The sequence below is a fragment of the Suncus etruscus genome, chromosome 11 (genome assembly GCF_024139225.1).
Source record: "Suncus etruscus isolate mSunEtr1 chromosome 11, mSunEtr1.pri.cur, whole genome shotgun sequence".
NCBI lineage: Eukaryota > Metazoa > Chordata > Mammalia > Eulipotyphla > Soricidae > Suncus > Suncus etruscus.
In genome coordinates, this window is record NC_064858.1 from 48,718,727 (window position 1) to 48,746,187 (window position 27,461).

The following is a 27,461-nucleotide window of genomic DNA, read 5'->3' on the forward strand; positions in this document are numbered from 1 at the left end:
GGTCAATGTTGAAAGATGCTGATTCTTATGTGGATCAGAGCTTGGGTCAGGAGGCCTGTTCTCAGAGCCTGGTTCTCACAGTGCTGCACCTGACACTTTTAGCTGGGGTTGGCCAAATCCTTAACCTGGTCACTAGGTGTGCACCAGAAAGAGACATTGGCTTTCTCTTCTGAGATACTTTAACAGCAAATAGCATTTGAAAAGACAGCAATGAAGGGCGTCTGGGATCCTGTTGAGACGAAGAAATACAGGAGAATGTTCTCCCAGGAGCATATGTTAAAAATCTATTATTATTAATAGTACTAATGCTGTGAGAAATGTACCCAGACTGCATTACTCCTTTCCATGACTCAAATTGCTAAAAAATTATAAGGAGTAAACCAACCAACCAGTGGGCCAAACAGAGTCACAATGACTAATGGCAAGTCATAAAATTTGAGTTACTATTCAGTGCCTAGATGACCAAGTGCATATTTACAAATGATTTCCAGAATTTAAAAAACAAAACTGCTCTCAGCAATTGATTATGATACAGGGCAAATGAGTTTGCAATTTCATGCTGAATAATCTATCATGCTCTAGCTTAGACCTCAGACACTCAATCTTTTTTGACAGGAAGCATATACTATTGCCAGGAAGGAAGGCAGTCGTCAAATTCCCATTTTTTTCTCTGAAAAATTAACAACTCACTTAAACGTAGCATCTAGCAGGGCATGGAAGGCCTTAATTTCAAAATGTGATCCAAGATTTGCAGTAATTAATAAGCTGATGAAAATTTCATTGGAATTCAGAGAACTAAGGGTGGAAAATTGGTTACTGTGATCACTGAATTCTGTACAGTGTTGAAGTCAATGCAGAGAGGCTGCCATATCTCTATCAGAATTAGAATCTAATCATTCCCATGACTATTTCATTTTGTATGACTTGAGTTGCACATCCAATACTATGTAGGGAGTATTGCTTTAAATTTTGTGATATCTATCTGTTATACCAGTGTGATAGAGATTTTTGAAGACCAGTTACCAAATATCATACTGCATTAAAAAGAGATGAGGGGGGCCAGACAGATAGTACAGTGGGTAAGACACTTCTCTGTGTGCGACCAGCTCAAGTTTGAACCCCAGAATTCCATATGGTCTCCTGAGCCCACCACTCCTAAGTGCAGAACCAAAAATAACTTCTGAGCATTTCTGGGTGTGACCCAAATACAAAACAAGAGAGAAAAAGAGAAAGAGAGAAATGAGTGAAGACATCCATTTGAATGATTTTACACAGCTCTGTGCATAATTGTTACCAAGTTCTTTGAGTTCATTGAGTCTATTTGCCATTTCCCAACAGAAATAATATTAAAGCTGGAAGTTATGGTAAAAGTAACACTCTCAAAAGTAGTTATTGTTGAAAATTAATTACATACCTTTTTCCCTCTGTATTCCTTTTTCTTTTTATATTATTAAAAGCATAGTGATCTACAAAGTCCTTCATAGTTGAATTTCAGATATACAGTGAGTCAAAGCCATTCCCACCAGCAGTGTCAACCTCCCTCCACCATTGATCCCAGAGTGCATCCAATACCACTACCCTTTGCCCTCTGGCCTGCCAATATAACAGGCCCATAAGTTTATATTGTTAAATTTAGGTTTCTTAATTAAACTCTTATTGACGTTGGCATGTATATTTAGTTCTGTCCTTTTTTCTCCACCAGTGCACCTGAGACTACTTGACCACTGACCCCCATCTTTTCTTGTTTCCTTTCTTAATTTTATAGGAAAATGCAGAAATATGAGGTAAGACAAAGTAATCCATGTCCCAAGGTTCAATAAAAAAGGTAGTAGCTCCTATTTAGAAGATAAAAAAAGAAAAAAAGAAGGTGGCAGAAGCACAGGTGCAACAAAAGTTGGAGAAAATAGAAAGGAAAAAACTTTGGCCTAAAAAACAGGGAGACTCTGCCCATGAAGCACCCTGCCATAACACCAGCTACAGGATCTGGGCATACTAAGTTGTCTAACCCCAAAGTTTTTCTTCATGGTTCTAGTAAAAGTTCTCCTGAATCACGGTTGTCACAGTTAAGTTTCTGTAATTAAAGATCTTGTGTTTTGCACAGATCCTATGTCAAAGTCAGGGTGTCTTGGATCAACTTCTGGGGGCCAGAGTAGTAGCACAGTGGTAGGCATTTGCCTTGCATGTGGCTGACCCAGGATGATGTGGGTTCGATCCACATCCCCCGAGCCAGGAACAATTACTGAACACAGAGCCTGGAGTAACCCCTGAGTGCCAGTGGGTATGCCCCCCCCCCAAAAAAAACCCTGAATTTCATAGCAAAGAACAGTCCACAATGAAGGGAGGTGGGAGAAAAGCTGAGAGCAAATCAGCAGCAGCATTGGTGACAGCTTCTTCCCAGGCTGAGGGAGGAAGGGCTGGGAAGCTGTCTTTTTGCTTTGGGAGCTAGTTGTCAGCTGGTTGAGGTGAGGGGAATGTTCCTGAGGAGTTAAGAACTGAGGGTAATAAAAAAAAAGGTTAAATAGGGAGAAAGAACAGGGGTGAGAGAGTGAAAGGATACAAAAGGATTTGTAAGCGGGGGTGGGGGAAGGACTATATACAACATAGACAGACATTATGTCCATGACAGATGGACATTAGCAGACATAGAGGTGGCCAACACACACACACACACACACACACACACACACATACACACACACTCACACTCACACACACACATATCGATCCATAGTTTGCAATTGAAAAGCTGACCCGGGTGGAATAGGTCAGAACGCTTAAAAAATATAAAGCCAGCAAGTGGGATGGAGAGTTATTCCATTTCCTAGGCAACTCATCATTGCTGAGGGTAAACTTTACTGAAGAAAGGCACAATGGTCTAAATAATAGTCTCAAACGCCATTGGCCCCAGAGTATAGCAAGGAAAAGAAAAGAAACTAGTGGAAGAGGAGAAACAAGAGCTTATATTCTCTTCTATACTTCAAAGAGGTCTTCAGCAATGGATATAACTACTATTTAGATTGAGCAATTGTTCAATCAAATGCTCTTTATGGATGTCTATTATAATATTCTAATGCTTTTATCCACAGAAACAGGTGCAGAATGTTTGGAAGCCATGGACTTCCACTACAGTGCTCACTATAAGAATTTTTAGTGTAGGGGCCCGGAGAGATAGCACAGCGGCGTTTGCCTTGCATGCAGCCGATCCAGGACCAAAGGTGGTTGGTTCGAATCCCGGTGTCCCATATGGTCCCCTGTGCCTGCCAGGAGCTATTTCTGAGCAGACAGCCAGGAGTAACCTCTGAGCACCGCCGGGTGTGGCCCAAAAAAAAAAAAAAGAATTTTTAGTGTCTTGGGGCCAGAGTGGTGGCACAAGCAAGTGGTAGGGCATTTGCCTTGCATGTGCTAATCAAGGATGAACAGTGGTTTAATCCCCTAGCGTCCTATATGGTCCCCCAAGCCAGGAACTATTTCTGAGTGCATAGCCAGGAGTAACTCCTAAGCATCACTGAGTGTGGCCCAAAAACAAAAACAAAAAGAATTTTTAGTGTCTTAATTTTAATATGTCTATAGTAACTCTTTAATCTTTTGTTCACAGTGGCTCTTTGAGATACAGGTTGGTTGCATTGCAGTGCTATATTATATTAGATTCAAAATACAGTGCTCTTTAAGATAATGTCTTGACAAGTATTCTAATATGTTCATTTTTCATTTGATTATGCCTACTAATATGATCTAATGTACTTTTGGCTTTGGTTTGGTATGGTTTGGTTTGGTTTGTGGCCACACCAAGAGGTGCTCAGGCTCTGCCTCAGAAATCACTCCAGGTGGGATTGGGGCACCATATTGGATGCTGGAAATTGAAGCAAGATCTGTCCCTGGTCGGCCTCATGCAAGGCAAAAGCCCTACTGCTTTTATTATTCTGGCTCATGATCTAATGTTTATGTCCACAGATAACATTGGGATAAGCAACTGCATGATATAGACTCTTGCTACAGTGCTCATTCACTAAGTATGTTATTGCAATTTATTTTCAATCCAAACTAGTTTATTATTATATCATAATGCCCATGATTTTTGTTTGCTTTCAGGAAAGGAACCTGGATGCTTAAGACCCATTATATAATACTTTATGTTATAGACTCTTTTTATAGTGCTCATTATCATATTGCTTAGTATTCTAGACTTGAAAATTATAATTGTTTTCAAAATGCTCTATGCACAATCTAACCCAGGAAGCCTTTCCACTCTGTATTTTTTTAATTGCTGTTTTTAGTATTATTTCCTTTTTCTCCCTTGGGTTTAATTTGCTTCTTTTATTCTTTTTTTTTTTTTTTTCATTAACCTCACCACAGAGAGTGATGAGTTTAGTTAGAGAAATAACTACATTGCGAACTATCCTAACAATGAGAATGTATGAGGGAAATAGAAAGCCTGTCTAGAGTACAGGTGGGGACGGGGTAGGGAGGGGGAATATTTGGGACATTGGTGATGGGAATGTTGCACTGGTGATGGGGGATGTCCTCTTATATGACTGAAACCCAACCACAATCATGTTTGTAACCAAGGTGTTTAAATAAAAAATATTATTAAAAAATCTTTATTTAAGCGTCATGATTACAAGCATGTTTGTAGTTGGGTTTCAGTCTGTATTCTTATCAGAATTGGGCCAGGAGCTTCGTGAGAGTAGAAATGCAATGACTAGCTTGATAATATGTTGGCCAGCAAATGAGAGATGCCCAGGCTAAAATCCTGCCTCACTCCAGCCCCACACCTATTCAACTATGTGGAAAGTGTGTATGTAGAGCTATATCCAGATAGTCCTTAAGAAGGTGCTAGACTGACCCCCCCATACACACACACACACACACACACACACACACACACACACACACACACACACACACAATGTCCCTAGGGAATAGACAAGAGAGAAGCCAGAGGGATGGGAAGCTATTTGTACTGTTCTGATTTTTTCAGTACTCTACTGATGCAATGAATTACACACTCAGACATTCATTCTTGAATGATCCCACAATTAGTCTGGTGTTTAGCTTACCTGTAAGCAAACCAGAATGAACCAGTCTTGAGACCAGAGTGATAGAATAGCAGGTATGTGGCCATGTATGTGGCCAATCCTGGTGCAATCCTCAGCATCCCATATGGTCTCTGAGCACTGCCAGAAGTGATTCCTGAGTACAAAGCTAGGAGTAACCTCTGAGCATCTCCAGATGTGGCCTCCAAACCAGAAAAGCACAAAAGAAATGAATCAGGTTTTACTACCTGCTTTAGGCAGCTGATGACTTCTCTTATTTATTTAAATGTCTTTATTTTAGACAATGTGATTTAAAAGTAGTTCACAATATAGTTATTTCTGGCATTCAATATTACAACACCAATCTCACTACCAATGTAACATTCCTCACCCTAGTCATCATTTAACCAAACTCCCTGAAGCCTACCCCTTAGCAGGCTCAAATAATTTACTTAATATTATTTGGTACAATTAAATGGTTATTGAATTATTTTTTTAAACTTCATGTAAAGAAAATTTTTTAACCTTGCCATATCTTCAATTGGGGTCTTACATCATTGTCTGAAGCTGTAGATTGCCAGTGGAGTGTTCTGTTGTTGATTTTGTTTGTTGAGGTTATGAGATCTCTATAATAAGTTCACATCAAATTTACTGTATTCCGGGACTGGCATGATAGTCCGTGATAGCCTGTGATAGCCCAGTAACCCCTGAGCACCATAGGGTGTGACCCAAAAAAGAAAAAAAAATATTTATTCCTTTTGAAAATCAGTATTAAAATTATGGAGGTATCACATAACCACATGGCCCACAAATTTGTGGATCTGCTGAGCTGAGCTCATATGTTGAAAGTATGATTCACAGTGGCCTTTGGAAAGCCCTCAAACTTCTGGAAGTACAGAAGTGGAGAGTGAAGGGAGGCAGTCAGACCTGTCCCTAAGGGTTCCAGGAGATACAAGCCTCAACACCAGTATCCCTGGAATGTTTGGTGACTACACAGGCTAGTGGGAAATTGGTGAAGGTGAGCCATTGGCTTGATGGCAATGAGGGTGGCAACTTGGAGTGAATCTATGTGTGCAGCCCCAGGAATTCAGCAGGGTAGCGAGGAGGACTTGCCCCATTCCCATATTTCCATATTCCTCAAAGGGCCCAATGACTTTTGCAGTCAGGATTCATGATTCACTGCATGAGACAGTGTTTTTCCAACAATCTGCCACGGAGAGCCTGAAGCAGGTATCATAGATCCCTCCCTCAGGCCAGGACCAGAGGCAAGAAGGCTGGCCCATTGCATGAACAAGTCTTCCCACCCAAAGGCAATGGTGAAGCAGAACAGAAAATTCATCTCCCTTCCAGTTTCCATTTCTTGAGAAGAGGGAGAAGGAAAACTTTCTCGATCCTCCCTGCCCAAGACCACCTACATCCTCAGGCTGTTTCCAATGGGGATCTCAAAGCATCTTTTCAGAGCTGACATCAAGTGCACAGGCCTGTATTGATGGGTCCTGCTCCATCCCATGTCATGTTTCATGGCCACATTCCCAGCCCCTCCCCCCTCTTTCAGTGCCCCACACCATGCGACACCAATCCCACAGTTCTGTGCTGTAGTCCTACCTATCCCAGAGCTTCTGTGCCCTCTTTCCCAGAAGTGATCTGCCTTTCTCCTAGGAACCCATTTACACACCCTCTTGGCCTTGAATTTTCTCTTACCTCCTGTGGAGGACTGATTCCTTGTCCTCTGAGGCCGCTGCAGTGACCTCAAATTTTTGTCCTTCCAGGCTTGAATGTGGAACCCAGCACCTGAATTCAGATGTAGTAACACACTAAAGGCAAATTCATTAACTAACTCTTTTGGTTCAGTTTTTGATCAATAGGATAGAGGTTAGTAAGAATATTTTGGGGGGCTCAGAAAGATAGTGTGAACTAACATGTGTAAAATACCAAGAGCACCTGACTGGGAGAGCCCCAGAATTGGATTTGTTCTTCATTTGCCAAGAATGCAAATGCCCCCTCCACCAGGTCTTGGCCTTCAGCAATTGTGGGATGAGTGAACGTTAGTAATTGTTACTGAATTTCAAGACCCCAGAAGAGTCTCCTTAAAGGGCTGGGGTAACAAGTAACTTAAAAGCCTTAGTGAGTCACCTTCATCTCTGGGCCCCTTGACCACCATATAATTGGTTGCTTTGCCTTCCCAAGTTTTCTTTTCTCCTTTCTAGAAACCCAACCTCCTGGCCTGTTTAACAGCAAATTGCTGGGGGGGGGGGGGGGGGTGTGGAAGGAGAGAAGAGTAAAGATAGAATAAATCTTCCAGTTTTAATGATTCAGAAAATTGGAGTAGGGGGTGGTGAATATCAGATTGTAACCAGAGCGGAATATTCTCACTATTTCTAAAGCACTCTTCCCTTAGGCTGCAAAAGATTAGAAGCAAATAATTCATGTTGAAATCCAGCACAAACCCTCTACAAAGTCCTATTGCTTGTCCCTGCCTGGTGACTGACAGATATAAAAATAGAAACCGATTTGAAAAACATGGGCTCTTTAATGAGAGCAGCATTAATTCTTCCATTAGCCACGAAGAAACAAGAAGCTGGGGAGTGCCCAGGAGCCAAACAGGAGCAGATGTGACCAGGGTAGGCCACGCCTTTTCTCAAACTGGAAAAAAACTTGCCTGGCCCTTAGAGTCTGAGCATTTGGAACCTTCTAAACCTCCACGTGGCAAAAGTCATTCCTCCCTGTCAGCTCAAATGCCCCAGAGCTAGAGTGATTAGATTTGCTGGACAGCAGCCTCATTCTGATGGTATCGGCTCTGTCTTCCTGTTTTCATGAATAATGTAGAAGGAAGAGCTATTAGAAGCAGATCCTTTCACAGTTGATGATGTCAACACCAGACAGATCCCTGAGCTCTCAGATGGCTGATTCCCCCATCTCTTCTCTGGACACCTCTGGAATGCCTACCTATAGGCCCAGTCCTGCCTGATCCTTCCAGAGTCAGAAAGAAGGGGAGAGAGACCGGAACTGATGCCCATTCCTGTACTTGCCTTTCATTGCTGCTCTGCCTCAGATTACTGGACTGGGAGTTCCTGAGTTTAATTTCTGGTCCTGCCTTCTAGGCAGACAAGACTAATTTTGCTCCATACCCAGATGCTTCTCTTAGGGCTCAGGTGAGAGCTGGTGGGGAAACTGCTACCCACAGGGTGTTTATAGGCCTCCAGAACTTGAACCTCTAAAGAAAAGAAACCTCTCTCTTCATTCACTCATCCATCACACATTTTGACCCTCTGCCAGACCTCCAGAGGTGGAAACCAGCTGGAATCAAGATGGCAGGAACAAAGAGGAGCAGGAAGTATCTGATGGAGCAAACAAGAAAGGGAGTTGACAGTGAGCTATGAGCAGAAAGACAAGGAACTTAAATTCATGGAAGCCTGAGGTCCTGCCTACAGCAGAGACAAGAATTCCAGGTCAGAGGAACTGGAAAGGGAGGTACTCAGTCAAGACTTCCAGCAGCAGCCAAGTTCTCTGTGACCTATTCTTCCTTTCTCTTCTCTCCCTAGCATGCCAAGACTGCCCAGTTCTGGTTTCCTACACCTCCAGTGATCTAGCCACCCCACTCCTCTCCATCACTACCCCTCCTCTCCCCACCACTATGCCCAAGAGTAAGACCCCCCAACTCTGCATCTAGTAGAAGTATAAAGGTGATGACCAAGTTTCATTCGAAATCCCTAGTGAAGACTTAAAAGTACTCTTTTAAGTACTGGTGTGGCCAAACAAACTGTATTGTATCCACTTATTAAAGGATTATGCCATCGTTTAAGGCACCATTTCTGGGGATGGAGAAACAATATAGTGAGTAGGGCACTTGCCTTGCATGCATATAACCCAGGTTTGATCCTAGCACCACATTATGTTCCCCTGAGTCATCCAGGAGTGATCGCTGAGGTCAGAACCAAGAGCAGAGCCAGGTGTGGCCCCCAAACCAAAACAAATAAGCACTATTTCTCAAAGGGGTTGCAGCATATGTCTTCCTATGATAGGTCCTGAGGACTCCAAGTGGGCCTAGATCAGGGGTCTCAAACTCGAGGCCCTCCGTACAACATTTTGTGGCCCATGGCCGGCCTTCAAATATCGCAGTATTCGCGATTATTTGCTTACCGAATAATCGCAATAAAAATCGCATTAGAAAGAAAAAAATCGCATTAAACATTTGCATACCCTGAGCAGTTCCGTTCAGGGTATGCAAATGTTTAATGCGATTTTTTGCGATTTTTTTCTTACTAATGCGATTTTTATTGCGAATATTCGGTAAGCAAAATCCCTTATGCAGCCCTGCCTCACCCCGCGCCTCCTGCGGCCCCCAGGTAAATTGAGTTTGAGACCTCTGGCCTAGATGAAAATGTCACGACAGAACACAAAAATACAATACAAAAATTCCTTCCTTACACCTATATTCATTGCAGCACTATTTACCATAGCAAGACTCTGGAACCAGCCAAGATACCCTTCAACAGATGAATGGCTAAAGAAACTATGGCACATATACACAATGGAATATTATGCAGCTGTCAGGAGAGATGAAGTCATGAAATTTTCCTATACATGGATGTACATGAAATCGATTATGCTGAGTGAAATAAGTCAGAGAGAGAGAGAAAGACGCAGAATGGTCTCACTCATCTATGGGTTTTAAGAAAAGTGAAAGACATTCTTGCAATAATATTTTTTAGGCACACAAGAGAAAAGAGCTGGAAGTTACAGCTCACCTCATGAAGCTCACTGCAAACAGGGATGAGTTTAGTTAGAGGAATAACTATGTTTTTAACTATCCTAATAATGAGAATGTACGAGGGAAATGGAAAGCCTGTCTAGAGTACAGGCGGAGGTTGGGTGGGGAGGACAGAGATTTGGGACATTGGTGATGGGAATGTTGCACTGGTGATGGGTGGTGTTCTTTACATGACTGAAACCCAAACACAATCATGTATGTAATAAAGTTAGTTAAATAAAGTTTTAAAAAAAGGTTGTAGGGAAAAAATATTAAAAAAAAAAAGAAGTTGAGAAACTAAGAAATTAAGGTGGCAAAAAAAAAATGTCAAGACAGGCTGGAGAGATAGCACAGTGATAGGGCATTTGCCTTGCAAGCAGCTGATCCAGAATGGACAGTGGTTTGTATCCCGGCATCCCATATGGTCCCTCGCGCCTACCAAGAGTGATTTCAGAGCACAGAGCCAGGAGTAACTCCTGAGCGCCGCTGGATGTGACCTATAAAAACCAAAATCAAAAACAAAACAAAACAAACAAACAAACAAAACAGAAAAAAAAGGCAGAAGAAAAGAAAAGAAAAAATGTCAAGACAGGGGCACAGTATGAAATTATGGGGCTAACCAACAGACAGAGCCCAAAGTAAGAAAGTGAGGTAGGGGAGGGGAACACAATGAAAAAAATACCAGAAAAAGATTTAAAGTGATCATTTTTGAGGACAAATGCTTTGGGGGAATTTTTAATGATATAACATAAATTTGGAAGCTTAATACAAAATATGATCTTATGTTTTGTGTGCTTTTGGTGGTGGGGGGGCACACTAAGTGGTGATGGAGCTTCTGAGAAGGGGAAAAAGGGGATATGAAATGCTCAAGACTGAACCCAGGACCCAAACAAGCCAGGTCTGTGCACTACCCTTTGAGTCACACCCCCTGGCCTCACCATTTTATGTAGATAGTTTGAATGGAAAGTAGAAGGTTAGAAGCAAACTCACCAGCATTTCATCATGCAATTTATAGGACAGGAATCATTATTGATGGTTTTGTTTCCATTCTCATATGACTCCATTTCTCCCTCCACTCTCATGTATTACTGACTTTAATAAATAATCTGAATTATTTTCTATATTTGAACTAATATTCATTGTCAGTCACTTTTAGAGATCAGCAGAACACAGACCTGGCCTCTCTCTGGCTTTTAGAAATCAAGAAACAAGCACTGTTTTAAATCAAGGTACATCAAGAGTCTCCAAGGTGCCTAGAAAATCACTAATAAAAGCTTTTAGCTGCCAGCTCTGAAGGGGGTCTGTTGCCCCCATACTGATACTCCAGCTTAGAATGCCAAGGACTGTACCGTAATGAATAGCTACTCATCATCTGTGCCCAAGGCAAGCTGCTAGGAACAAGGACTCAGTACTGTCAGCATCCATTACTTCTGAACAGAAAACTCCTTGTACCATTTGCTTTATAAAATGTAGCCCCAGCTACAACCTGGCTGCTTCCAGAACCTCATTCTAGCCCTGCCAAACACTATGCCTTGACACTCACCTTGAAGATTACAAATGGAAGTGCCTTATCCTTCCACCCTCAAACCTGTTCCTCTCTACCCAAAGCTTCCCAACCAGATTCAAATCAGGGTTTGTGATTAAACCCCAGAAAAGTACAAGTCTGAATGAACAAAATAACAGAAGGGACCCCCTGGTCTCCTGTGAACTAAGAGCCTGATTGTTTTCATGTCAATTGTTTTTAGTAGCAGGGAGTTAATGAGCAGATAAAATATAGGCAGAGATTTTATTTTCTAAGCCAGTTGTAGGAGTTAGGGGTTCTTTAATAAAGCCCCCCCAAAGTCTTTAATGGTCAAGCCTCACATTCTCATATTTATTCATATTTATTCACACACCTTTGTGGAGGAGAATCTCTTCTTTCTCTTCCAGTTCCATACAAGCATGTCTCTTTTCATCCAACATTCCCTCCCATCCTTGTCTGAAATATTTGGTTTCATGATGGCAAATATCCTGATTATTAGAAGGGAGTTTGTTCCCCAAGAATTGTAATTGTAAGTAGTTGACAAAGTGAGTAATAGAAATTCTATTATTCACTTCAGGAAAATAGTGTTCATCCTCTCAACCCTTTGATCTGGATATAGGTGGGGTTACCTAAGTTTTTAAAAGTGAGTTAATACAGAGCCAATAAAGAGATATCTATTAGCAGATTATGCAAAATATGTTCATGGAGTCTGGAGAACAGACATGGGATTGTGCAACAACCAGCCCAAGGCAGCTTCTGGGGAAGGGCCAGGACATGCTGCTGGTTTGATGTGGTAACTTAGAAACAGACATTTGCATTTATTTCTGGATCATCAATAAACCTGTATAATCCTGAACCTCCAGAAGTCTGAAATCTTAGTTCTCAAGCTTAACCAGAAAACCCAGAGAGAAACCAGAGAGAGAGAGTTCAGCAGGGAGGGCACTTGCCATACACATGGCTGACCATATATGATTTTTTAATTCTCCACCCCCATGAGTGATCCCTGAGTAAACCCTAAGCAAGCTGGGTATTAGGCAACTTCCCATCCTCAGAAAAATCAAGGAATTTCCTATAAAAATGTAAAGGTTTCATCCTCATTAAAGAATTGGAAAGTCTTTATTCCAATACCATGCTGTTTTAATGACTATTGCTTTGTAGTACAATTTAAAGTTGAGGAAAGTGATTCCTCCCATCTTCTTTTTCCTAAGGGTTGCTTTAGCTATTCATGGATGTTTATTGTTCCAAATGAATTTCAGGAGTGTTTGACCCACTTCTTTGAAGAATGTCATGAATATCCTTAGAGGAATTGCATTCAATCTGTACAGTGCATAAACAGGGTATGTTTCTCCATTTCCTTGTGTCCTCTTTTATTTCTTGCAGCAGTGTTTTGTAGTTTTCTTTGTATAGGTCTTTCACCTCTTTAGGTCAGTTGAATTCAAAGTATTTGAGTTTGTGTGGCACTGATGAAAAAGGGATTATTTTTTAATGTCCATTTCTTCTCCATCATTATTGGTATAAGAAGGCCATTGCTTTTTGTGTGTTAATTTTGTAGTCTGCCACTATGCTATATGAATATATTGTTTCTAGATGCTTTTTGGTAGAGTCTTTTGGATTTTCTAAATATAGTATCATGTCATCTGCAAACAATGAGAGCTTCACTTTTTCCTTTCTTATTTAGATGCCCTTGATATCTTTTTCTTGCCTAACTGCTATGGCAAGTACTTTCAGTACTATGTTAAATAGGAGTAGTAAGTAGTAAGATGGGCCTTGTCTTGTACCAGATTTTAGAGGAAAAGCTTTTAGTTTATCTTCATTGAGAATAATATTTGCTATTGACTTGTGGTAGATGGCTTTGATTATATTAAGAAAAGTTCCTTCTATTCCCATCTTGTTGAGAGTTTTTATTGTAAAGGGGTGTTGGACATTATCAAATGCTCTTTCTACATTTATTGATATGATCATATGGTTTTTATTTTTCATTTTGTTGATATGGTATATTATGTTAATTGATTTATATATGCTAAATCATCCTTGCATTCCTAGAATGAAACCTATTTTAATCTGAGAAGCTTCTGCATCTCAAAGAAAATAGTGACTAGGATACAAAGGCCACCCAGAGAAAGGGAAAAACTAGCCACCCAAAACCCATCTGATAGGGGGCTAATATCTAAGATATACAAGGTACTGATAGAACTGAACAAGAAAAAATATCATCTAACCCCATCAAAAAATTGGGGAAAAGAAATGAACAGAAACTTCCTCAAAGAAGGAATGCAGATGGCCAAAAGGCACATGAAAAAATGATCCACATCACTAATTATAAGGGAGATGAAAATAAAACAATGAGGTACCATTTTAAGCCACAGAGACTGGCACACATGACAAAGAACAAGAACAATAAGTGCTGGTGAGGATGTGGGGAGAAAGGAACTCTCATTCACTGCTAGTAGGATGCCATCTAGTCCAGCCTTTATGGAAAACAATATGGAGATTCCTCAAAAAACTGGAAATTGAGCTCCCATACGATCCAGCTATACCACTCCTAGGAATATCCGCTAGGAACACAAAAACACAATACAAAAATACCTTCTGCACACCTACATTCATTGCAGTGCTGTTTACAATAGCCAGGATTTGGAAACAACCCAGATACTTAACAACAGATGAGTGGCTAAAGAAACTGTGGTACATATATATACAATGGAATAGTATGCAGTCATCAGGAAAAGTGAAGTTATAAAATTTTCCTATACATGGATGGACTTGGAAACTATTATGCTAAGTAAAATAAAACAGAGGGAGAGAGAAACACAGAATAGTCTCACTCATCTGTTGGATTTAAGAAAAATAAAAGACATTTTGTAATAATACCCAGAAACAATAGGGAATATCGGCCCATGATATGAAGCTTACCACAAAGAATGGTGAGTGCAGTTCCCACCCTGTAGGTTCCTGTTGGTTACAGTTCTGTGGCTGGAGTTACCCCAGAGAACAAAGAGGTTTCCTCTTCTGCAAAATTACTTCCTCTGCTTCACTCTCTGTTCTTCCTGCTGGCCCTCTCTTCCTTAGCAACTCTTTCCACTCATAGATACACACATACAGAGGAGGGGGGGGGAGGGAGGGAGGGAGAGAGAGAAAGAATAAGAGAAAGAGAGAGAGAAGTCCCAGAAATGGATTCAAGTGTGTAGTTTTGCTCACTGATTCCCACAGCTAGACTGACCTATGTGGTGGCTCGTGGTTACCATTTAGCTTATTCCTGTCTTTGCCATTTACCTGTTGCTGCACCAATGGAGGGCACCTTCAAGGTTCTCTTTTGCACTGGAGGTGGTGTGGTCATTCTCTTCCTACTCATTTCCTCCTTTTTTTCTTCCAATTCCATAGAATTAAAGCTGGGTAGAGGGGTAGGGTATGGGTCTGGGAGCCATATATCTGAGTTTCAGTCCAGGCTCATGTCTGGCTCTTTGAGCCTGGATCAGGCTTTAAACTTCTCCAAACCTGATATAAAGTGGGTATAATAGTATCTATCTTGAGGGATTATAGGGAAGAATTAAATAAATTAATTTAGATCGTGCTGAGAATGGAACCTGGCATCCAGGGAAGTTGCACAAATGTGTTCCACTGTGAGTCATTGTCTTCCATTCTATGAGCTACCACAGAGATAAGCTTTAACTCTGCATCCTAGAAATAATAAAATTAGCCATCATCCTCCTAAGTTGCGACTAGCACTGGCTCTCAGGTAAATGGGCCCTGGCACTAGAAAAGCACTGGAAAGAAAGGAGAGGAAGGGAGTTTAAAGTTAAACAACACCTGGTCAGGGCTTAAATAAATATAAGCACAAGTCAAATGGCAAGTATTTAAATCAATAAGAACTTTATAGTGTACAAAAAAATGCATTTTTATTTATAAGATTCTGTTTATAAGAGCCATACCCCAATCTGTTAGAGGGTATAAGGTGAGACTAGCTACAACCCTAAACAAAGGTGTCCCCCCAACACCCTCTTTCTGGTAACCTCTTCCTTTGATATGCAAAAGCCTATCAGAAAGTACTTTTGTTTCTTTGGTGCTTCCACCTCCTGGTATGGGGAATTGGTTTGTATAAAGAAAGGAGTTCTGGTGGTTTGCTGAGGCAGAGTGAGCACGAGGCAAAAAAGCCACGTACGGCATTTTCATCTTTTCCTGACTGGCTTGATATTAATTCTCAGCTATTACTCTACTTCAGGGGTCCTCAAACTTTTTAAACAGGGGGCCAGTTCACTGTCCCTCAGACCATTGGAGGGTCTACTATAGTAAAAACAAAACTTATGAACGAATTCTTATGCACACTGCATATATCTTATTTTGCAATGAAGAAACAAAACAGATACAAATACAATATGTGGCCCACGAGCCATAGTTTGAGGACCACTGCCGGGCCTACTTCATAAGACCCAGGTGTATGGAGTTTAGAAACTCAGTGCCTGGGGCAGTCTGACCACTCATGGATCTTTATTTTACAGAAGGGTAATGTTATTTTGTATAGGTAACTCTGGAAGAAACAAAAACAATATTTAGGAATATAACCAGGAGAGTGGAAGCTAGGGGACATTAGGGTGGTTAGCACTACAAAATGTCTAAGATTAGTGGCTATACTCTCTCTCACTCCCTCACTACACACACACACACACACACACACACACACACACACACACACACACACCATATTTGAGGGAATGTGGCCTGGGTTTGGGGTTTGAGTGAGGAATGGGTTCTGATTTCAGAGCTTCTCAGATTTGACCAGTTCTCTTCGTATGACTTAAATTCTGAGCTTGCCAATTGCCAGGGATACACATCACACATCAGTGCTCAATTTTAAGCACTTTGAAATAATCAGGATCATAGAGCTTCCACACCAACTGTGTGGTGCCCCCACTGGCAGGAAAGCACCATGTGAGGGATGCCTGTACCATCAGATAAATTCACATACAGCTAAGTATGGATTTATTCAACAACCAACAAAGTGCTCCCTTGCATATCTGAGAGCATATCAGCTCTCAGAAGAGTTTATATTGCTGTAATTAGTGACTTGTTCAATGGCATGATGCATGTTAGAAATAGCTCTCACAGAAATAATAAAAATAAGTCATTAAAAAAATAAGTCATTGACTAGAGTGGTTCCAAGTTGGGGAGATAACACAGTGCTCAGGGTACACACCTAGCAGGTACCTGACCTAGGCTCAATTCTGGACACCAAATTGTTCTTTGAGAATTGTTAGGTAGAGGCTCCCTGAGAACCACCAGATGTGGCCTTGGAAGCCCCCATTGCTGGAGTGTCCCAGGTATTCCTGGCACTGCAAGGTCCAAGCAATACTGTATCTACAGGCCCTTCCACTAAACAACCAGCCTGGTTTACTGAAAATCACCGATGTGGCCCCTGGACCTCCTTAGTTACTCTTGGAAGGCCATTACCCCCATTCCCCCATTATTACAGAGTACTCCCTTCCCAGACACAAGCATGTCCACAAGGAGGAGAATTGTTCCTTGGTCCCTTTTCACTAGGACAGCACCTTAGGCCTTTCATCAGTTAATGAGGTCATATCCCTCATTATTGGCATAGAGCAATGCCCCAGCCTACCTGGTAGGTACAAAGCTTCCTGCTCAGCATCAGCCTCCAGAGCTCTGGCAGTTGGGAGAATGGAGTAATGGAAAGAGATCGAGAAGTGAAGTTCTGGGATGCTCACAGACTATTTCATCAAAGCTGGTAGGACTTAACATTTCTGAACCATTTCTAAACCCAGTGAGAACTGAAACGTTTCTGGTTAAGTGGAAAGGTGGCCATTTTGGGGCTCATCTCTTGCCCTCATCAGTTTGATCAGGATAAGAGGTTTAGGGAAAAAGGTAACTCTTGCCAGCAATCTTGGTCCTTGCATGTTGCTGTCTTGAGCACTCTCCTGTTCAATAAGAGTTAAGGCTACATCTAAGATAACTGGCTTATCATCTCCCAAGAAGGCCTAGGGGCTCAGGACTCAAATAACCTTCTTTGACTATCTCTTGCACCTAGCACCAATCAGCAGGTCTGGAGAGACGCTTGTATGTCTCAGAGTTCGTCATGGGTTAGAAGGCTTCTTCCTTATGGAGCTGTCATGTGAGGAGGGCTCTATAGCACTCATTTGGTTTTTAAGTGGTTCCACTTGCACCCCCCTCAGTCCAAAGAATTGCTTCACTCTCCTGGGCACCCCTAGAAACTTTCACATTCAAGCTTGTCCCAGAGAGAGACTCCAGTCAGAGCTTCCCAGACCCAGAATGAGTCAGGCTAGAGGCAGAGTACAGATCTCAACTGGCACAACTCACTGACATTGGGATATTGTTCTCTGCTTTCATCACAGCAAAGAACAGTCTCTGGTCCTGCCTCAGAAAGTACAGAGCAGAGCTGCTACGGCAGAACTTTCTGCACTTCTGGGCATCTTCTCTCTCAGCACTGTATGCTGTGGTAGCCAAGTATCCCTTGTGGATATTAAGTATTACAAGAACAACTTGGAAGATTGGTAAATTGAATTGTATTATACTGAAGTTCAAGGGCCTGCAGCATGGCCACGCTCCTCATCTCTTCTCTCAGTTTGAAAACAGTTTTGCTCTTTTGCCAGCCTCTTTCTCCTTGTCTTTTGTCTTTGAGGCAGTTGGCCACAGATGCCTGGCTGGAATCTTTGCAGAGTGCAGACTTGGGCAGCTAAAGGAACCCAATGCTGGAACCAGAAAGGCAGTACAGTAGGTACTAACTCTTGCCTTGCATGTGGCCAACGTGGGTTTTAACCCGGCACCACACATGGTCTCTGAGCTCCACCAGGCATTTCGATAAGCACAGAGCCAGAACACACACACACACACACACACACACACACACACACACACACACGAGCCCAGTGCTTCTCAAACAATCCTACAACAGAAATAAGTGAGAAGCTAGGCCTGCAGGAGAGGGGATATTTAATGGCATGGAACTAATAAAATAATGCTTAGGAAGCATGTGGAACAATAACTAGACTCCATACTTGAAGGTTAAGAAACCTTGGGTTGAGCTAGCCAACAGGATCCCAAAGCAGGTTATGATGGGGGGTGGGGGGCAGGACCAGCTAAACTGACTCCTGATTCCTTCCTCACTGTTGGGACATTGAATCCTTCCTAATTAAAAAGCCCACCTCATCTCACCTCCATACAACAGCAATGTTCTCTGTCTCTGTCTCTCTCTGTCTCTGTCTCTGTCTCTCTGTCTCTGTCTGTCTGTCTGTCTGTCTCTCTCTATCTCTCTCTCTCCTCTCTGCAGAGAGCCATTATGGACAGATTGTGAATTGCTCTCCAGCATTTAGGTAACCAACTAAGTTAGGGGCCACTTCGTTGGGAATCTACCTCCCCCTCCCCTAGTCTCTAAGGAATCACATTTCTCTCCTGAATCTCTCCTTTCTCCTGAAGGTACCTCATAAACAACTTCTCTAGCAGGCCCTTCTGAACTTCACTCTGCTGGGAACTGCGCCCTGCCTACCCATATTCCGCACACATTGTGCCAGGTTTTCCTAATGGCATTAACTTCCTTTCTGGTTCTCCCCTCCCCCCCCCCCGGGTGTGCCAACGAAATGCATATTAGACTAGGAGTTGGCAACTCTAGCTAGTGTGGTGCTTTTTTCAACAAAGACACATTCCAGACACCGAGAAGGTGGAGCCCGACTGGCATCTGCACATCGCCCAAGTCCCGCAGATGCCTTCCGCTCAGCCTCATGGAACGTGGGCGCAGGAATCAGGGCACTCATGTTCTGTCTCAGACTCCACCATGCATTCGCCCCCCAAAGCCTGTTTTCTGAGCTGGGAAGAGGCATGCTGAGAGGGGTCTGCCCTACTTTCTAGGTTTCCAACACAGGAGTGCCAGGCTGAAATATGGGAAGGTGATCTGTGTGTGTTTACAGTAGGAAGTATATAGTGGCAGCCAGGCAGGGCCCCTCCTGCAAGCTGGCCTGGAGTTCAGCCACTGGTGTCACTGGAATTGGGTCTTGGGGGCAGCTATTGCCATCACACCCGCTAAAAATGGGCATCGAGTGGGTGGAGCTCAAAATATTCTCGCGTGTAATTGTGTGGGCAGCTTCCACTTCAGCTTAGGTAGTTTTGGACAAATGAAAGCTTCCCTGCATGCCGCTATATTTATTCCCAAAGGATCTGGGAGCGCCCCCTGGCGAACCAGACATTTATGTCTGTTCTGTTTGGGGACCTGGAAACTGAGGGGACTGGTACTCCCTGAGTATGTGTCAGGAGGCAAAAACAAAAACACCGTTTATTCCCCCATTTTAGAGCTAATACTTGGGGAAAACCCACATGTAACATGGAATGTTTTTGTTTGAAAAATAAGGGCAGAAATCCTACCCCTTGCTTTTGTTTGCCTTTTGGGGGGGACACCTAAGAGGTGCTCAGGGGTTACTCCTGGTTCTGCACTCAGGAATTACTTCTGCAGGTGCAAGGTAAATGCCCTACCCACAGTACTATCCCTCTGCAAAACGCACGCGCGCGCACACACACACACACACACACACACACACACACACACATTTAGACCATCATGATACCCTAACTATATGTAAATCATGAACCTACTTAAAGATGCTTGCAACATTGCCCTTTGAAACCTCACTGTTTTTACCCTAGACACAGATCTATTTTATTCCTACTAGTGACACACTTTTTGTGCATATGGCACATCAGAAATTGGTCATAGCAAAATAAGAAATTCATTAAGTTTTATTATTTTATATAGGATTATGTAAAGGCATTCAGAAAAGGAAGTTAAGCCTTTGCTGGCCCTGATGTGGTACTTTCAAATACCTTGTGCAGCAAGCTCAGGTTTATTCCCCAATGTGATATTCTCAAATGTTAGCAGCCACCAAAATCATCTTTGAAAATAGTTACCGGGTTTCTCTCTTGGAAACTGCTGGGTGGGTTGTGTATTTGTGTGCAAACAAAGCCCAGGCACCTAGTTTGTGCCCTTGAGGAACTGGTTAGATGTGTTGGAGTCCAGCTTAGAGTGAAAGAGCCTGAAGCAAGGTCTCCATGAAGATTAAAAAAACAAGACAGACATTAGAGAGAAAGCATGTGGGTCAGGAGGCTGGCTGCCTCAGGGACAGAAAGCCCCCACTGTCCTCTCCTTTGGATATTTATTGTTCAGCAATAATCAGTCACAGGAAAAAGGGTAGATAACAAAGAGATTCTCAATCAATACTAACTAAACCTAAGGGGGGGGGGTTACAATCTCATAAGGGGATGTGAGGAATTGAGGAAGTTCTAGGTATAATTTCTGAAGGTTGTCTTCCTCCAGGGGAGGGTGACAAATAGGAAACTGTATACAGGGCTCCCGCCCCCAGGTGTTCCCTGGGTGGGCTGAGGCAGCATTCAGATAATTTGTATTAAGAGCCCCTTAGTTTACTATCTGTACCTTCTCTTGGACACCCAGACCTCTAAAGGTTTGGGGATTTTCTACAATGTAACTTCCCCCTACAAGATAGATCCAAGAAAGACAGAATAAACCAATCCAGAAAAGTCCCCTCTTAATCTGGAGCATAACTAGAAATACCTACAGGCAGGAGAATATATCTTTGTCTTGAGAACTTTGGAATGTTGGCAGGACTGCCTAATACAATTCTACCAGTGAACACGGTGCAGGAACACAACACTTTAAGGACCACTATTTGCAAGAAACAGACCATTTGTGTACTTTTCACTATATTTTCCTAGTAGATGGGCAGTCAGATAGTTTCCTGCAAGACATCAGCCTCTAAGAGCAAATTTCCAGCAAATAGGAGGAAGCAGGTGCCCTTAGTGACACCTTTGCAGATGCACTTTAGACTACCGTATATATTTGAGTATAAGTCAAGTTTTTTCAGCACAAAATTTGTGTGGAAAAACCCAAACTCAGCTTATACTTGGGTCAAAGAGGTTATTTGAATCAGAGGGTCTTCTGTCATCTGCTGGAGGGGGTGGTGCTTCAGTTCAGTTCACAAGTCGTGGCTGAACTGAATAGTATGCCACTGAACTATTTAACCCACAATATTCTACACTTTTTATGAGACCAACAGCAGAGAAGATGATATCTGCAAACTCAGTGACAATGACAATGTCTATGCTGATACCCTCACATCAGATACAGATGAAACTCTGTTTGGACATACAGATGAGGAGGAGGAATCCAGTTTTGAAGGATTTTAACCTTTGTGATTTAGCTTGATTACCTGTTAAGCTATGGTTTTCTGCATTTTATTTAAAGTTTTAAAGTTATTGTTGCTAGTTTACAGTTTTTCTTTAGCAATAAACATTGAAAAGCATTTAACCTACTGATTCCTCAATTTTTGTAATTGTTTTGGGTATATTATATATATATTATTTTTTAAATTTACCAGTGGCTGCTGCATTTTTCACCTCGGCTTATACTCAAGTCACTAAGTTTTCCCAGTCTTTAGGGTGAAATTGGGGGTGTGTGTCAGCTTATCTTCAGGACAGCTTATACTTGGGTTTGTATGGTAATTGTAATTCAGTTCTGGTGCTGCCGCTGCTCTTGTCCATAATCATCCTGGGCTTGGTCACAGCTTTTGGGGCCACCCCTGGTAGTGCTTAGGCTTATTCCTGGGTCTGTACTCAGGGATCACTCCTGGTGGGGCACAGGAAACCATAATAGGTGCTGGGAATCAAAGCCAGATAGGCTACATGGAAGGCAAGCTCCTTACCTACTATACTATCTCTCAGGCCCAACGGGGTAGCTTTTTGCATTTGCGCCAATGTGCATGACTTAAAGATAGCATCAGTAGCCTAGTCATTTCTGTCCTGCTTCTGCCCAGAGCATGACCTTCTCTTTGTCCTTTACTTCCTGTCCTTCGTCCCATTTGTGTGGCCTCTCCTAATCAAAGATCTGTTCTCTACCACTTCTGCCTTTTCCTTTCCTCCCCATAGAGACATTCATTGAAAGGAATCCCAGTTGCTCCTCCATTTTATTCAGGTGTCTGAACCCTGTTTGAAAGTTTCAGGGTGCTGTAGGTTACCAAAACTATGAGGTGTGGACAGTATACTTCCTGCTTCCTCAGAAAGCCCCAAACAGTAAGCATTTCTTAATAAAAGGATAAAGGGAACTCCTACATGACCTTGCTCCTCTTCTTCCTCTTAGATACCTAAATGACCCTAGATGACCTTCCCACCCTTGCACCCCGATAACAAAGGGAACAGTCCTCCTAATCACATCACATCAGCCCAAGCTGTGCTGATCAAAGCCATTTGTTTAGAATATGGAGAGGAGCCCAGTACAGGGGGAGAAAATGATGTCACACTACACAAACTGTTGAGTTGGCAACTGTGGCTTCGAAGTCAAGGTAGGGAGGTAGGACTGGTGTGAATCTCTGGAGGGAGACGCACACCCTTTAGGACCCTGGACAAAGTTCTAGGGGAACAAAGTGTCCCATTACAGTGTATGGCATGGAGATGGAGTTGCTTCTCCAAGTAAGAGCCCATTGGGCTGAAAGGTCAGAGAGGATGCCAAGCAGGGAGGAAGCAGCTTTGTTTAGGGCAGAAATCGACATTTCTGTGATCTGTGTGATCTGTGATGACCATGTGGATCCATTTGTTTTTGAGCCTCTCCTTTAGGGTGACCTTTTGCTAGGAATTCGGGGTAATGGAGAGCATCCAGACTCCTTCAGCCTGGCTCTTACCTTATCAAACAGCCACAGGGCATTGTCATGGGATAGAGTGAGCATTGGCTGGTCTCATCACAAAGGCAGGAAAGCTACAAGAGCATATGTTGCTGGGCTCTGAGTGAGGCCTGAGCGAGAATTTTATTGCTGAGCTCTGAGTGGGCCTGAGCAAGAATTTTATTGCTTCCCCAAATTTAATTGAAGTACTATAGGGATTTGCAAAGCTGTTAATAAAACTTTCATGAATTCATTGTTCCAATGCCTCAGCCATCAGAATGTCTACGTCTTCCACCAATGTCCATGTTAGGTCTGAAGAGATAACCAGCCTGTGCTGAGAGTCAAAGACCACCTCTGATAATGTAAAATGCAAAAGGGAGTTTATTCAGCTATAGCTGGGCCCAGTCTCATGGAAAGCAAAGGCCCTTTCTATTGGGTCAACATTTCATTGATTCCTACAAATAGTTTAACTTCCACAGTATACATGATTGGTTCTCATGTCTCACAGTCCTAACTCCTGCCTCCCCCATCTCCCATACCTGGTCTTATATTATTTGGGCTGAAAAACAGAATGGCCGTTATAACAAGGAGGCCTTGACCACTCTATGGTACAAGCTGACATCTCATTTTCTTGAAATTTGGCCTGGGAATGAAAGAGGGAGCAGTATCTGGGGAGGGGGAAGTGATGAGTAAACTTTTAAGCTGCTAGAGAATTGTTGCTCATTATGTGAGTTATAGTTTCAGGGTTTGGGGTCCAACAGTCCAGAGCCCCCTTTTTTCCCTTGATTTTTCTTTTTCATTTTTATTTATTTATTTGGGCCACACCCAGCTGTGCACAGGGGTTACTTCTGGCAGTCCAGAGCCTCCTTTTTTCCCTTTATGTTTCTTTTTCATTTTTATTTATTTATTTGAGCCACACCCAGCTGTGCACAGGGGCTACTTCTGGCTTTGCACTCAGGAATCACTTTTGGCAGACTCAGGGGAACATAGGGGAAGCTGGGGATCAAACCCAGGTTGGTCGTGTGCAAGGCAAAATGCCCTACCTTCTGTGCTATTCCTATGACCTCTCACAGGCTGTTCCTGGCTCCGTATTCAAGAATTACTACTGGCAATGTTCGAGAGACCATACGGGATACCTGGAGATAGAATCTGGGTCTACCTCATACAAGGCAAATGCCCTACCTGCCAGACTATGGCTCTGATCCCTTCTTTTTTGTTTTAAACTCTCTCCCCTTCCTTTCCCTCAGAGGGTATGGGAAGATTGGGGGAGTGTGCAATCTCCAGGCATCACACACATGTTTGGTTGTATTGTTTGGGGGCAGTTGCTGTGGTGGATCAGGACTGGGCAGTGAGTCCTGAAAGAACGGAAGGAACCACATTAAGTGCTGAAGAAATGACTGTAGGCACAGAGCAGTAATCAAACTGTGAAGGGAAAAGTCTTAGACCTATGTTTCTACATTTCTTCAAGCTGCTCATGCTCCTTTTCCCCCTGATGCTCTGATGTTTCACCAGCAGGGTCAGCACCTCTGAGAACCCAAATGCCAAACAGGGAGGGTAGATGCTAGCTAGGCTGAATGCACCATGCTTTCACTTCGTCATCCTCAAAGCACTCCTGCAGTGGAGCTCTGGGTGTCTCCAACCTTCAGAGGTACAAAAGAGCAGGAGCAACTAGGGTCCCTGTTCCTGTGGAAAGTTCATCTTTGGTTCCACAGTGGTACCACCAGCATTTGCAGGCTTTGCTTTGTCCCTTTCTTAACCTTTTCATTGCCACTGAGACCTTCCTCTCGAGACACTCCTCTCCCTGCAATTGGCATATTTTAAAGCTTGATTTTAAGAATACATTGTTGGGGCTCTAGAGATAGCATGGAGGTAAGGCAATTGCCTTGCATGCAAGAGGACAGTGGTTTGAATTCTGGCATCCCATATGTTGCCCCGAGCCTGCCAGGAGCGATTTTTGAGCACAGAGCCAGGATTAACCCTTGAGCGCTGCTGGGTGTGACCCAAAAACCAAATAAATAAATAAATAAATAAATACGTTGTTTAATTTATTGATAGAAGATCTTTTTTAAAACTTTAGATCAGATTTTATGGGGGATGGGGGGAATCATTAGCTATAGTCTCCATAGCTGGCATCACACTTTTAGATTCTGTTGACTTTGATAAACGTTTTCTTGAAAAACACACTAATTGTCCAAAAAGACCTTAGAGAGGCCCAACTAAATTGAATGATTAAGGAAAAACACTGTCAGACACAAATTTCCTCTCTGCTTGTCTTAGAATTGAACTCAAGTAAGGAAGTGAGTCATTGGGAAGAATCTGAGCTACTATCAGGGAATGAACTCAATTGTCTTCCTAAACTGAATTTTGTGCTTTTTTTTTAGTAACAGTGATCCAATTTGTCAAAAGTCTTTTTAGTATAAAGGTAAAACCGCTCCTTATTATCAACCCCCTTCCTTTCACTCTGTCGATGATCTGGTGTCACACATGCTTCGTTGCTGGGTTTGCACAGGTGGTCATAGTGCCCTCTATAGAATCCTATATTAGGTGCCAGAGCTACACATAGCAGGATAGGACTTTCGCCTTGCACACAGCCAACCCAGATTTGATCCTAGGCATCTCATATAGTCCCCGGAGTCTGCCAGGAGTAATTTCTGAGCACAGACCCAGAAGTAATCCCTGAGTGGCACCAGGTATGGCCCCCAAACCAAAAAATAAAAAGAATCCCACTTTAGCTATGTGGCTCATTCACATGCTAGTTGTAGTGGTCACCACCAGGGGTCGCTGCGGTGCCACATGCACGCTCTTGGTAAGAGGAAGGGAAGGGGTGCACTCCTGGCTGCAGTGCTTGAGGGCCACACCCTTTCTCTGTAGTGCTTGCACACATGAGGCTGCAGAGTAGCCAGAAAAGTTTCGCAGTGTCAGAACCTCACATATTGCAGGTAGCAGCGCTGGGATCAAACACTTAGTCTAAGCTTATAATGCAAGTGTTTTAGCCACTGAGATATGATGCAGCCCCTCTCATGCATATTTTTTGGACTATGTTACCTTTTGTAATTCTAAGATTTCATTTCCCAAGGTTTTCTCTTCCCTTCCTCCATTCCTCCCCACCTTTACACAAAATGTCTTATGATTTAAATAGAGCTATACAACAAATAAATTTATACCTTTAAAATATGCAGGGGACTTCAAAAGATAGTAAAGAGGATAAGGCACTACCTTGCAATTGGCTAATCTCAGTTCTATCCCTGACACCAGATATAAACCGACCCCTCCAAGTACCCCCAGGAGTGATTCCTGAGCACAGATTCAGGAGTCAGCTCTAAGCTCTTCTGGATGTGGCCCCCAAAACAGACAAACAAGAAATATAATATGAGTATGAAAATAATCTCTGAAGACATGTTTAGTCAAGGGAAATAGTGTGGAAGGAGAATTTCCCAGTATGTGTGTTTCTAAATTGAGAAGAAACTTCCTTCCACTTTGTAAGAGAATGGTGGCTCCAGACAGTGATGGGCCCTTCTTGCAACCCCTGTCTCTTTCTTAGGTAAGGGTAGAAAAAGGGAAATATAGGCAAATGGGCTCCTGAACAACTGACCCATTCAATTAACACTACAGTTTTGTGTTAGGGAAGATGGAAATTTGCAGGTGTTCTACTTTTGTGGGGGTTTTGTTTGTTTTTGTTTTGTTTTGGGGCCACACTCAGCAGTGTTCAAGACTTACTTTGAGCAGGCTCGGGGGACCATGTAGGATGCTGGGGATCAAATTCCAGGCAGCATGTGCAAGGCAAATGTCCTACTCACTTCAGATGCTTCAGCCCCATCTACTTTTGTGTTTCAACAGGCACAAAATCTTTCCTTGTAGAGGGCCTTGCCTCAGCCCTTGAGTCTTCTCACAAAGTGACTTCTGGCACCCAGCCACCAAAAGTCTTTCTAAAGTGGACAACAATTTCTACTTCTAACCATTTCCTATACTGACAGTGTTCACAGAGGAAGTAAGAACAAAAATAAAGAAACTGTGGTATGTCTACACAATACTATGCAACTGTTAGGAAAAAATGAAGTCGAGAAATTTGCTAATACATGGATGGATATAGAGTATTGTTTTGAGTGAAAGAGTCAGAGGGATAGACATAGAATAATCTCATTTGTAAGATTAAAAAAAACATAGCATGAGGGGCCAAAGTGGTTGCACTAGAGGTAAGGCATCTGCCTTGCAAGCATTAGGCAAGGACAGACGGTTCAATGCCCCAGTGTCGCATATAGTCCTCTCAAGCCAGGAGTGATTTCTGAGTGCTTAGCCAGGAGTAACCCCTGAGCATCAACAGGTATAGCCAAAAAAAAAAAAAAAGATAGTATGAAAATAATACTCAAAAAACAATAGAGACAAAGGCTAGAACTGGTTCATGAAGGGAAGCCTGCCACAAAGGGATGGAGAGTGCTGTAAGGGCAGAGAAGGGACGACTGTGACCATGATAGTTG